Source organism: Zootermopsis nevadensis, unplaced genomic scaffold, assembly GCF_977971745.1.
Source record: "Zootermopsis nevadensis isolate Lab colony 2312 unplaced genomic scaffold, Znev_1.0 Znev_ptg000017l, whole genome shotgun sequence".
Classification (NCBI taxonomy): Eukaryota; Metazoa; Arthropoda; class Insecta; order Blattodea; family Termopsidae; genus Zootermopsis; species Zootermopsis nevadensis.
Window position 1 is genome coordinate 1226134 of NW_028259149.1, and position 12128 is coordinate 1238261.

Consider the following 12128-nt stretch of genomic DNA (forward strand, 5'->3'; position numbering starts at 1 on the left):
AGTCAACTACTGATAGACGCCTGTGCAGCTTTACTTTCTATGACTATCTTTAGGCATTCTGTAAAAGAAAAAAAAAATTTTAGTAAAACGTTCACCCCTCCAAGTGACGGACATTCGCTTTGTATCTTAACGACGAGACCCACAGTCTGAAGCCTTTCCTGAAAGGTGTGTTAATTTTAGGAGGGAAAATTACATTCAAATATAAATTATCCTAGACTAAATTTTGAAATAACATGAAGCAAATGACAGGCGCCTAACCCCCTTGCCTTCTGTGTTTATCTGATTATACCCCCGGAGAGAAAAAAAAGGAATTCATATAATGTTCACCCCTCCAAGTATTGGACAAGCGCTGTGTATCTTAACTCGGAGATGTCCCGTCTCACATCTTTCGTGGTTGCCCTCCTTTTTCCGGAAGTAGACCATCCCACCACCTGGACGGCAAAATTTCACACTGAGATACAGCGGTGAGGAAAATTACCTCATTTGCTCGACAGGTATCTCCCAACACTCATTCACGCGTTTCATTGCGTCTTCGATAATCGCGGAACAAACTGGCTAGGCTCGAGTGCACTTACTGAGAAACGATTAGGCAACACAAAGGAATTTTTTTAGAAAAAGCCATAATCAAACAATGCAATCATTTCGGCAAATAGGTAGTTTGGGAGCAGTCCCAACGACGCCGACATGCTGGCTGCAGTTATTAAAGAAAAAAGCAAAATAAAAAAAATGAAGCCAACAGCACGTGGTGTTCCCAAGCGGTCACCCATCCAAGTACTATCCACGCCCAATGCTGCTTAACTGCGGTGATCAGACGAGAACCGGTGTTTTCAGCATGGTATGGCCGTTGGCATTAGATTCGACTGAGTTACTCCTATAACAAGTCCATTCCTTATTTCCTGCATAACCAAATCAATTGAATTTCAAAATAGTAAGAGAACGGATTGCTGATTATCTTTAGAAAACGACACTTCCAGCTTCTAAAGTCGATACCACTAACAAATACAGGGCCGAACCCTGAAAGATTCACCTCGGACGACTTCCTCAAAATTCCCAATATAAAATACATGGACATAAGTAGAAATATACGGCAGACAGATTTTACCTGGCCGAGTGGTTCCTTGCTGAAATAATGATTTTCTAAATACCGTTGCAGGAGAAAATCACAGTTGACTCTCTCGGTGGGTGTAAATCAGGAGCTGCCCAGTGGCCGATGAATAATATACAACGCCAAGACACAAAAGAGTATTTCAGTCTATACACGATATGGTCTTGCTAGAACAAGTACGTATTCGCCGGCACTTGGAACACTGCCCGACACAGTAGGATAACAAACCATCCAAGCTGAACTTTCACCTAGTATTCGTCTGCGATCTAAAGTCAACTACTGATAGACGCCTGTGCAGCTTTACTTTCTATGACTATCTTTAGGCATTCTGTAAAAGAAAAAAAAAATTTTAGTAAAACGTTCACCCCTCCAAGTGACGGACATTCGCTTTGTATCTTAACGACGAGACCCACAGTCTGAAGCCTTTCCTGAAAGGTGTGTTAATTTTAGGAGGGAAAATTACATTCAAATATAAATTATCCTAGACTAAATTTTGAAATAACATGAAGCAAATGACAGGCGCCTAACCCCCTTGCCTTCTGTGTTTATCTGATTATACCCCCGGAGAGAAAAAAAAGGAATTCATATAATGTTCACCCCTCCAAGTATTGGACAAGCGCTGTGTATCTTAACTCGGAGATGTCCCGTCTCACATCTTTCGTGGTTGCCCTCCTTTTTCCGGAAGTAGACCATCCCACCACCTGGACGGCAAAATTTCACACTGAGATACAGCGGTGAGGAAAATTACCTCATTTGCTCGACAGGTATCTCCCAACACTCATTCACGCGTTTCATTGCGTCTTCGATAATCGCGGAACAAACTGGCTAGGCTCGAGTGCACTTACTGAGAAACGATTAGGCAACACAAAGGAATTTTTTTAGAAAAAGCCATAATCAAACAATGCAATCATTTCGGCAAATAGGTAGTTTGGGAGCAGTCCCAACGACGCCGACATGCTGGCTGCAGTTATTAAAGAAAAAAGCAAAATAAAAAAAATGAAGCCAACAGCACGTGGTGTTCCCAAGCGGTCACCCATCCAAGTACTATCCACGCCCAATGCTGCTTAACTGCGGTGATCAGACGAGAACCGGTGTTTTCAGCATGGTATGGCCGTTGGCATTAGATTCGACTGAGTTACTCCTATAACAAGTCCATTCCTTATTTCCTGCATAACCAAATCAATTGAATTTCAAAATAGTAAGAGAACGGATTGCTGATTATCTTTAGAAAACGACACTTCCAGCTTCTAAAGTCGATACCACTAACAAATACAGGGCCGAACCCTGAAAGATTCACCTCGGACGACTTCCTCAAAATTCCCAATATAAAATACATGGACATAAGTAGAAATATACGGCAGACAGATTTTACCTGGCCGAGTGGTTCCTTGCTGAAATAATGATTTTCTAAATACCGTTGCAGGAGAAAATCACAGTTGACTCTCTCGGTGGGTGTAAATCAGGAGCTGCCCAGTGGCCGATGAATAATATACAACGCCAAGACACAAAAGAGTATTTCAGTCTATACACGATATGGTCTTGCTAGAACAAGTACGTATTCGCCGGCACTTGGAACACTGCCCGACACAGTAGGATAAAAAACCATCCAAGCTGAACTTTCACCTAGTATTCGTCTGCGATCTAAAGTCAACTACTGATAGACGCCTGTGCAGCTTTACTTTCTATGACTATCTTTAGGCATTCTGTAAAAGAAAAAAAAAAATTTAGTAAAACGTTCACCCCTCCAAGTGACGGACATTCGCTTTGTATCTTAACGACGAGACCCACAGTCTGAAGCCTTTCCTGAAAGGTGTGTTAATTTTAGGAGGGAAAATTACATTCAAATATAAATTATCCTAGACTAAATTTTGAAATAACATGAAGCAAATGACAGGCGCCTAACCCCCTTGCCTTCTGTGTTTATCTGATTATACCCCCGGAGAGAAAAAAAAGGAATTCATATAATGTTCACCCCTCCAAGTATTGGACAAGCGCTGTGTATCTTAACTCGGAGATGTCCCGTCTCACATCTTTCGTGGTTGCCCTCCTTTTTCCGGAAGTAGACCATCCCACCACCTGGACGGCAAAATTTCACACTGAGATACAGCGGTGAGGAAAATTACCTCATTTGCTCGACAGGTATCTCCCAACACTCATTCACGCGTTTCATTGCGTCTTCGATAATCGCGGAACAAACTGGCTAGGCTCGAGTGCACTTACTGAGAAACGATTAGGCAACACAAAGGAATTTTTTTAGAAAAAGCCATAATCAAACAATGCAATCATTTCGGCAAATAGGTAGTTTGGGAGCAGTCCCAACGACGCCGACATGCTGGCTGCAGTTATTAAAGAAAAAAGCAAAATAAAAAAAATGAAGCCAACAGCACGTGGTGTTCCCAAGCGGTCACCCATCCAAGTACTATCCACGCCCAATGCTGCTTAACTGCGGTGATCAGACGAGAACCGGTGTTTTCAGCATGGTATGGCCGTTGGCATTAGATTCGACTGAGTTACTCCTATAACAAGTCCATTCCTTATTTCCTGCATAACCAAATCAATTGAATTTCAAAATAGTAAGAGAACGGATTGCTGATTATCTTTAGAAAACGACACTTCCAGCTTCTAAAGTCGATACCACTAACAAATACAGGGCCGAACCCTGAAAGATTCACCTCGGACGACTTCCTCAAAATTCCCAATATAAAATACATGGACATAAGTAGAAATATACGGCAGACAGATTTTACCTGGCCGAGTGGTTCCTTGCTGAAATAATGATTTTCTAAATACCGTTGCAGGAGAAAATCACAGTTGACTCTCTCGGTGGGTGTAAATCAGGAGCTGCCCAGTGGCCGATGAATAATATACAACGCCAAGACACAAAAGAGTATTTCAGTCTATACACGATATGGTCTTGCTAGAACAAGTACGTATTCGCCGGCACTTGGAACACTGCCCGACACAGTAGGATAAAAAACCATCCAAGCTGAACTTTCACCTAGTATTCGTCTGCGATCTAAAGTCAACTACTGATAGACGCCTGTGCAGCTTTACTTTCTATGACTATCTTTAGGCATTCTGTAAAAGAAAAAAAAAAATTTAGTAAAACGTTCACCCCTCCAAGTGACGGACATTCGCTTTGTATCTTAACGACGAGACCCACAGTCTGAAGCCTTTCCTGAAAGGTGTGTTAATTTTAGGAGGGAAAATTACATTCAAATATAAATTATCCTAGACTAAATTTTGAATTAATATGAAGCAAATGACAGGCGCCTAACCCCCTTGCCTTCTGTGTTTATCTGATTATACCCCCGGAGAGAAAAAAAAGGAATTCATATAATGTTCACTCCTCCAAGTATTGGACAAGCGCTGTGTATCTTAACTCGGAGATGTCCCGTCTCACATCTTTCGTGGTTGCCCTCCTTTTTCCGGAAGTAGACCATCCCACCACCTGGACGGCAAAATTTCACACTGAGATACTGCGGTGAGGAAAATTACCTCATTTGCTCGACAGGTATCTCCCAACACTCATTCACGCGTTTCATTGCGTCTTCGATAATCGCGGAACAAACTGGCTAGGCTCGAGTGCACTTACTGAGAAACGATTAGGCAACACAAAGGAATTTTTTTAGAAAAAGCCATAATCAAACAATGCAATCATTTCGGCAAATAGGTAGTTTGGGAGCAGTCCCAACGACGCCGACATGCTGGCTGCAGTTATTAAAGAAAAAAGCAAAATAAAAAAAATGAAGCCAACAGCACGTGGTGTTCCCAAGCGGTCACCCATCCAAGTACTATCCACGCCCAATGCTGCTTAACTGCGGTGATCAGACGAGAACCGGTGTTTTCAGCATGGTATGGCCGTTGGCATTAGATTTGACTGAGTTACTCCTATAACAAGTCCATTCCTTATTTCCTGCATAACCAAATCAATTGAATTTCAAAATAGTAAGAGAACGGATTGCTGATTATCTTTAGAAAACGACACTTCCAGCTTCTAAAGTCGATACCACTAACAAATACAGGGCCGAACCCTGAAAGATTCACCTCGGACGACTTCCTCAAAATTCCCAATATAAAATACATGGACATAAGTAGAAATATACGGCAGACAGATTTTACCTGGCCGAGTGGTTCCTTGCTGAAATAATGATTTTCTAAATACCGTTGCAGGAGAAAATCACAGTTGACTCTCTCGGTGGGTGTAAATCAGGAGCTGCCCAGTGGCCGATGAATAATATACAACGCCAAGACACAAAAGAGTATTTCAGTCTATACACGATATGGTCTTGCTAGAACAAGTACGTATTCGCCGGCACTTGGAACACTGCCCGACACAGTAGGATAACAAAAAATCCAAGCTGAACTTTCACCTAGTATTCGTCTGCGATCTAAAGTCAACTACTGATAGACGCCTGTGCAGCTTTACTTTCTATGACTATCTTTAGGCATTCTGTAAAAGAAAAAAAAAATTTTAGTAAAACGTTCACCCCTCCAAGTGACGGACATTCGCTTTGTATCTTAACGACGAGACCCACAGTCTGAAGCCTTTCCTGAAAGGTGTGTTAATTTTAGGAGGGAAAATTACATTCAAATATAAATTATCCTAGACTAAATTTTGAAATAACATGAAGCAAATGACAGGCGCCTAACCCCCTTGCCTTCTGTGTTTATCTGATTATACCCCCGGAGAGAAAAAAAAGGAATTCATATAATGTTCACCCCTCCAAGTATTGGACAAGCGCTGTGTATCTTAACTCGGAGATGTCCCGTCTCACATCTTTCGTGGTTGCCCTCCTTTTTCCGGAAGTAGACCATCCCACCACCTGGACGGCAAAATTTCACACTGAGATACAGCGGTGAGGAAAATTACCTCATTTGCTCGACAGGTATCTCCCAACACTCATTCACGCGTTTCATTGCGTCTTCGATAATCGCGGAACAAACTGGCTAGGCTCGAGTGCACTTACTGAGAAACGATTAGGCAACACAAAGGAATTTTTTTAGAAAAAGCCATAATCAAACAATGCAATCATTTCGGCAAATAGGTAGTTTGGGAGCAGTCCCAACGACGCCGACATGCTGGCTGCAGTTATTAAAGAAAAAAGCAAAATAAAAAAAATGAAGCCAACAGCACGTGGTGTTCCCAAGCGGTCACCCATCCAAGTACTATCCACGCCCAATGCTGCTTAACTGCGGTGATCAGACGAGAACCGGTGTTTTCAGCATGGTATGGCCGTTGGCATTAGATTCGACTGAGTTACTCCTATAACAAGTCCATTCCTTATTTCCTGCATAACCAAATCAATTGAATTTCAAAATAGTAAGAGAACGGATTGCTGATTATCTTTAGAAAACGACACTTCCAGCTTCTAAAGTCGATACCACTAACAAATACAGGGCCGAACCCTGAAAGATTCACCTCGGACGACTTCCTCAAAATTCCCAATATAAAATACATGGACATAAGTAGAAATATACGGCAGACAGATTTTACCTGGCCGAGTGGTTCCTTGCTGAAATAATGATTTTCTAAATACCGTTGCAGGAGAAAATCACAGTTGACTCTCTCGGTGGGTGTAAATCAGGAGCTGCCCAGTGGCCGATGAATAATATACAACGCCAAGACACAAAAGAGTATTTCAGTCTATACACGATATGGTCTTGCTAGAACAAGTACGTATTCGCCGGCACTTGGAACACTGCCCGACACAGTAGGATAACAAACCATCCAAGCTGAACTTTCACCTAGTATTCGTCTGCGATCTAAAGTCAACTACTGATAGACGCCTGTGCAGCTTTACTTTCTATGACTATCTTTAGGCATTCTGTAAAAGAAAAAAAAAATTTTAGTAAAACGTTCACCCCTCCAAGTGACGGACATTCGCTTTGTATCTTAACGACGAGACCCACAGTCTGAAGCCTTTCCTGAAAGGTGTGTTAATTTTAGGAGGGAAAATTACATTCAAATATAAATTATCCTCTACTAAATTTTGAAATAACATGAAGCAAATGACAGGCGCCTAACCCCCTTGCCTTCTGTGTTTATCTGATTATACCCCCGGAGAGAAAAAAAAGGAATTCATATAATGTTCACTCCTCCAAGTATTGGACAAGCGCTGTGTATCTTAACTCGGAGATGTCCCGTCTCACATCTTTCGTGGTTGCCCTCCTTTTTCCGGAAGTAGACCATCCCACCACCTGGACGGCAAAATTTCATACTGAGATACTGCGGTGAGGAAAATTACCTCATTTGCTCGACAGGTATATCCCAACACTCATTCACGCGTTTCATTGCGTCTTCGATAATCGCGGAACAAACTGGCTAGGCTCGAGTGCACTTACTGAGAAACGATTAGGCAACACAAAGGAATTTTTTTAGAAAAAGCCATAATCAAACAATGCAATCATTTCGGCAAATAGGTAGTTTGGGAGCAGTCCCAACGACGCCGACATGCTGGCTGCAGTTATTAAAGAAAAAAGCAAAATAAAAAAAATGAAGCCAACAGCACGTGGTGTTCCCAAGCGGTCACCCATCCAAGTACTATCCACGCCCAATGCTGCTTAACTGCGGTGATCAGACGAGAACCGGTGTTTTCAGCATGGTATGGCCGTTGGCATTAGATTTGACTGAGTTACTCCTATAACAAGTCCATTCCTTATTTCCTGCATAACCAAATCAATTGAATTTCAAAATAGTAAGAGAACGGATTGCTGATTATCTTTAGAAAACGACACTTCCAGCTTCTAAAGTCGATACCACTAACAAATACAGGGCCGAACCCTGAAAGATTCACCTCGGACGACTTCCTCAAAATTCCCAATATAAAATACATGGACATAAGTAGAAATATACGGCAGACAGATTTTACCTGGCCGAGTGGTTCCTTGCTGAAATAATGATTTTCTAAATACCGTTGCAGGAGAAAATCACAGTTGACTCTCTCGGTGGGTGTAAATCAGGAGCTGCCCAGTGGCCGATGAATAATATACAACGCCAAGACACAAAAGAGTATTTCAGTCTATACACGATATGGTCTTGCTAGAACAAGTACGTATTCGCCGGCACTTGGAACACTGCCCGACACAGTAGGATAACAAAAAATCCAAGCTGAACTTTCACCTAGTATTCGTCTGCGATCTAAAGTCAACTACTGATAGACGCCTGTGCAGCTTTACTTTCTATGACTATCTTTAGGCATTCTGTAAAAGAAAAAAAAAATTTTAGTAAAACGTTCACCCCTCCAAGTGACGGACATTCGCTTTGTATCTTAACGACGAGACCCACAGTCTGAAGCCTTTCCTGAAAGGTGTGTTAATTTTAGGAGGGAAAATTACATTCAAATATAAATTATCCTAGACTAAATTTTGAAATAACATGAAGCAAATGACAGGCGCCTAACCCCCTTGCCTTCTGTGTTTATCTGATTATACCCCCGGAGAGAAAAAAAAGGAATTCATATAATGTTCACCCCTCCAAGTATTGGACAAGCGCTGTGTATCTTAACTCGGAGATGTCCCGTCTCACATCTTTCGTGGTTGCCCTCCTTTTTCCGGAAGTAGACCATCCCACCACCTGGACGGCAAAATTTCACACTGAGATACAGCGGTGAGGAAAATTACCTCATTTGCTCGACAGGTATCTCCCAACACTCATTCACGCGTTTCATTGCGTCTTCGATAATCGCGGAACAAACTGGCTAGGCTCGAGTGCACTTACTGAGAAACGATTAGGCAACACAAAGGAATTTTTTTAGAAAAAGCCATAATCAAACAATGCAATCATTTCGGCAAATAGGTAGTTTGGGAGCAGTCCCAACGACGCCGACATGCTGGCTGCAGTTATTAAAGAAAAAAGCAAAATAAAAAAAATGAAGCCAACAGCACGTGGTGTTCCCAAGCGGTCACCCATCCAAGTACTATCCACGCCCAATGCTGCTTAACTGCGGTGATCAGACGAGAACCGGTGTTTTCAGCATGGTATGGCCGTTGGCATTAGATTCGACTGAGTTACTCCTATAACAAGTCCATTCCTTAATTCCTGCATAACCAAATCAATTGAATTTCAAAATAGTAAGAGAACGGATTGCTGATTATCTTTAGAAAACGACACTTCCAGCTTCTAAAGTCGATACCACTAACAAATACAGGGCCGAACCCTGAAAGATTCACCTCGGACGACTTCCTCAAAATTCCCAATATAAAATACATGGACATAAGTAGAAATATACGGCAGACAGATTTTACCTGGCCGAGTGGTTCCTTGCTGAAATAATGATTTTCTAAATACCGTTGCAGGAGAAAATCACAGTTGACTCTCTCGGTGGGTGTAAATCAGGAGCTGCCCAGTGGCCGATGAATAATATACAACGCCAAGACACAAAAGAGTATTTCAGTCTATACACGATATGGTCTTGCTAGAACAAGTACGTATTCGCCGGCACTTGGAACACTGCCCGACACAGTAGGATAACAAACCATCCAAGCTGAACTTTCACCTAGTATTCGTCTGCGATCTAAAGTCAACTACTGATAGACGCCTGTGCAGCTTTACTTTCTATGACTAACTTTAGGCATTCTGTAAAAGAAAAAAAAAATTTTAGTAAAACGTTCACCCCTCCAAGTGACGGACATTCGCTTTGTATCTTAACGACGAGACCCACAGTCTGAAGCCTTTCCTGAAAGGTGTGTTAATTTTAGGAGGGAAAATTACATTCAAATATAAATTATCCTAGACTAAATTTTGAAATAACATGAAGCAAATGACAGGCGCCTAACCCCCTTGCCTTCTGTGTTTATCTGATTATACCCCCGGAGAGAAAAAAAAGGAATTCATATAATGTTCACTCCTCCAAGTATTGGACAAGCGCTGTGTATCTTAACTCGGAGATGTCCCGTCTCACATCTTTCGTGGTTGCCCTCCTTTTTCCGGAAGTAGACCATCCCACCACCTGGACGGCAAAATTTCACACTGAGATACAGCGGTGAGGAAAATTACCTCATTTGCTCGACAGGTATCTCCCAACACTCATTCACGCGTTTCATTGCGTCTTCGATAATCGCGGAACAAACTGGCTAGGCTCGAGTGCACTTACTGAGAAACGATTAGGCAACACAAAGGAATTTTTTTAGAAAAAGCCATAATCAAACAATGCAATCATTTCGGCAAATAGGTAGTTTGGGAGCAGTCCCAACGACGCCGACATGCTGGCTGCAGTTATTAAAGAAAAAAGCAAAATAAAAAAAATGAAGCCAACAGCACGTGGTGTTCCCAAGCGGTCACCCATCCAAGTACTATCCACGCCCAATGCTGCTTAACTGCGGTGATCAGACGAGAACCGGTGTTTTCAGCATGGTATGGCCGTTGGCATTAGATTTGACTGAGTTACTCCTATAACAAGTCCATTCCTTATTTCCTGCATAACCAAATCAATTGAATTTCAAAATAGTAAGAGAACGGATTGCTGATTATCTTTAGAAAACGACACTTCCAGCTTCTAAAGTCGATACCACTAACAAATACAGGGCCGAACCCTGAAAGATTCACCTCGGACGACTTCCTCAAAATTCCCAATATAAAATACATGGACATAAGTAGAAATATACGGCAGACAGATTTTACCTGGCCGAGTGGTTCCTTGCTGAAATAATGATTTTCTAAATACCGTTGCAGGAGAAAATCACAGTTGACTCTCTCGGTGGGTGTAAATCAGGAGCTGCCCAGTGGCCGATGAATAATATACAACGCCAAGACACAAAAGAGTATTTCAGTCTATACACGATATGGTCTTGCTAGAACAAGTACGTATTCGCCGGCACTTGGAACACTGCCCGACACAGTAGGATAACAAACCATCCAAGCTGAACTTTCACCTAGTATTCGTCTGCGATCTAAAGTCAACTACTGATAGACGCCTGTGCAGCTTTACTTTCTATGACTAACTTTAGGCATTCTGTAAAAGAAAAAAAAAATTTTAGTAAAACGTTCACCCCTCCAAGTGACGGACATTCGCTTTGTATCTTAACGACGAGACCCACAGTCTGAAGCCTTTCCTGAAAGGTGTGTTAATTTTAGGAGGGAAAATTACATTCAAATATAAATTATCCTAGACTAAATTTTGAAATAACATGAAGCAAATGACAGGCGCCTAACCCCCTTGCCTTCTGTGTTTATCTGATTATACCCCCGGAGAGAAAAAAAAGGAATTCATATAATGTTCACTCCTCCAAGTATTGGACAAGCGCTGTGTATCTTAACTCGGAGATGTCCCGTCTCACATCTTTCGTGGTTGCCCTCCTTTTTCCGGAAGTAGACCATCCCACCACCTGGACGGCAAAATTTCACACTGAGATACAGCGGTGAGGAAAATTACCTCATTTGCTCGACAGGTATCTCCCAACACTCATTCACGCGTTTCATTGCGTCTTCGATAATCGCGGAACAAACTGGCTAGGCTCGAGTGCACTTACTGAGAAACGATTAGGCAACACAAAGGAATTTTTTTAGAAAAAGCCATAATCAAACAATGCAATCATTTCGGCAAATAGGTAGTTTGGGAGCAGTCCCAACGACGCCGACATGCTGGCTGCAGTTATTAAAGAAAAAAGCAAAATAAAAAAAATGAAGCCAACAGCACGTGGTGTTCCCAAGCGGTCACCCATCCAAGTACTATCCACGCCCAATGCTGCTTAACTGCGGTGATCAGACGAGAACCGGTGTTTTCAGCATGGTATGGCCGTTGGCATTAGATTTGACTGAGTTACTCCTATAACAAGTCCATTCCTTATTTCCTGCATAACCAAATCAATTGAATTTCAAAATAGTAAGAGAACGGATTGCTGATTATCTTTAGAAAACGACACTTCCAGCTTCTAAAGTCGATACCACTAACAAATACAGGGCCGAACCCTGAAAGATTCACCTCGGACGACTTCCTCAAAATTCCCAATATAAAATACATGGACATAAGTAGAAATATACGGCAGACAGATTTTACCTGGCCGAGTGGTTCCTTGCTGAAAT

The 12128-nt window shown here is 42.0% G+C and overlaps 9 non-coding genes across 9 annotated transcripts; all 9 read right to left on the reverse strand.

The window, feature by feature from the left end:
• Positions 1-730: 730 nt before the first annotated feature.
• Positions 731-849, reverse strand: LOC147873583 (5S ribosomal RNA). Its single transcript, XR_015535607.1, has one exon. It is a non-coding gene; the product is annotated as a 5S ribosomal RNA (ribosomal RNA).
• Positions 850-2105: 1256 nt separating this feature from the next.
• On the reverse strand, positions 2106-2224 carry LOC147873584 (5S ribosomal RNA). Its single transcript, XR_015535608.1, has one exon. It is a non-coding gene; the product is annotated as a 5S ribosomal RNA (ribosomal RNA).
• A 1256-nt stretch (positions 2225-3480) lies between these two features.
• Positions 3481-3599, reverse strand: LOC147873585 (5S ribosomal RNA). Its single transcript, XR_015535609.1, has one exon. It is a non-coding gene; the product is annotated as a 5S ribosomal RNA (ribosomal RNA).
• A 1256-nt stretch (positions 3600-4855) lies between these two features.
• On the reverse strand, positions 4856-4974 carry LOC147873586 (5S ribosomal RNA). The gene has a single exon (XR_015535610.1). It is a non-coding gene; the product is annotated as a 5S ribosomal RNA (ribosomal RNA).
• Positions 4975-6230: 1256 nt separating this feature from the next.
• LOC147873587 (5S ribosomal RNA) lies at positions 6231-6349 on the reverse strand. Its single transcript, XR_015535611.1, has one exon. It is a non-coding gene; the product is annotated as a 5S ribosomal RNA (ribosomal RNA).
• A 1256-nt stretch (positions 6350-7605) lies between these two features.
• Positions 7606-7724, reverse strand: LOC147873588 (5S ribosomal RNA). Its single transcript, XR_015535612.1, has one exon. It is a non-coding gene; the product is annotated as a 5S ribosomal RNA (ribosomal RNA).
• A 1256-nt stretch (positions 7725-8980) lies between these two features.
• On the reverse strand, positions 8981-9099 carry LOC147873589 (5S ribosomal RNA). Its single transcript, XR_015535614.1, has one exon. It is a non-coding gene; the product is annotated as a 5S ribosomal RNA (ribosomal RNA).
• A 1256-nt stretch (positions 9100-10355) lies between these two features.
• On the reverse strand, positions 10356-10474 carry LOC147873590 (5S ribosomal RNA). The gene has a single exon (XR_015535615.1). It is a non-coding gene; the product is annotated as a 5S ribosomal RNA (ribosomal RNA).
• A 1256-nt stretch (positions 10475-11730) lies between these two features.
• LOC147873591 (5S ribosomal RNA) lies at positions 11731-11849 on the reverse strand. The gene has a single exon (XR_015535616.1). It is a non-coding gene; the product is annotated as a 5S ribosomal RNA (ribosomal RNA).
• Positions 11850-12128: the final 279 nt, after the last annotated feature.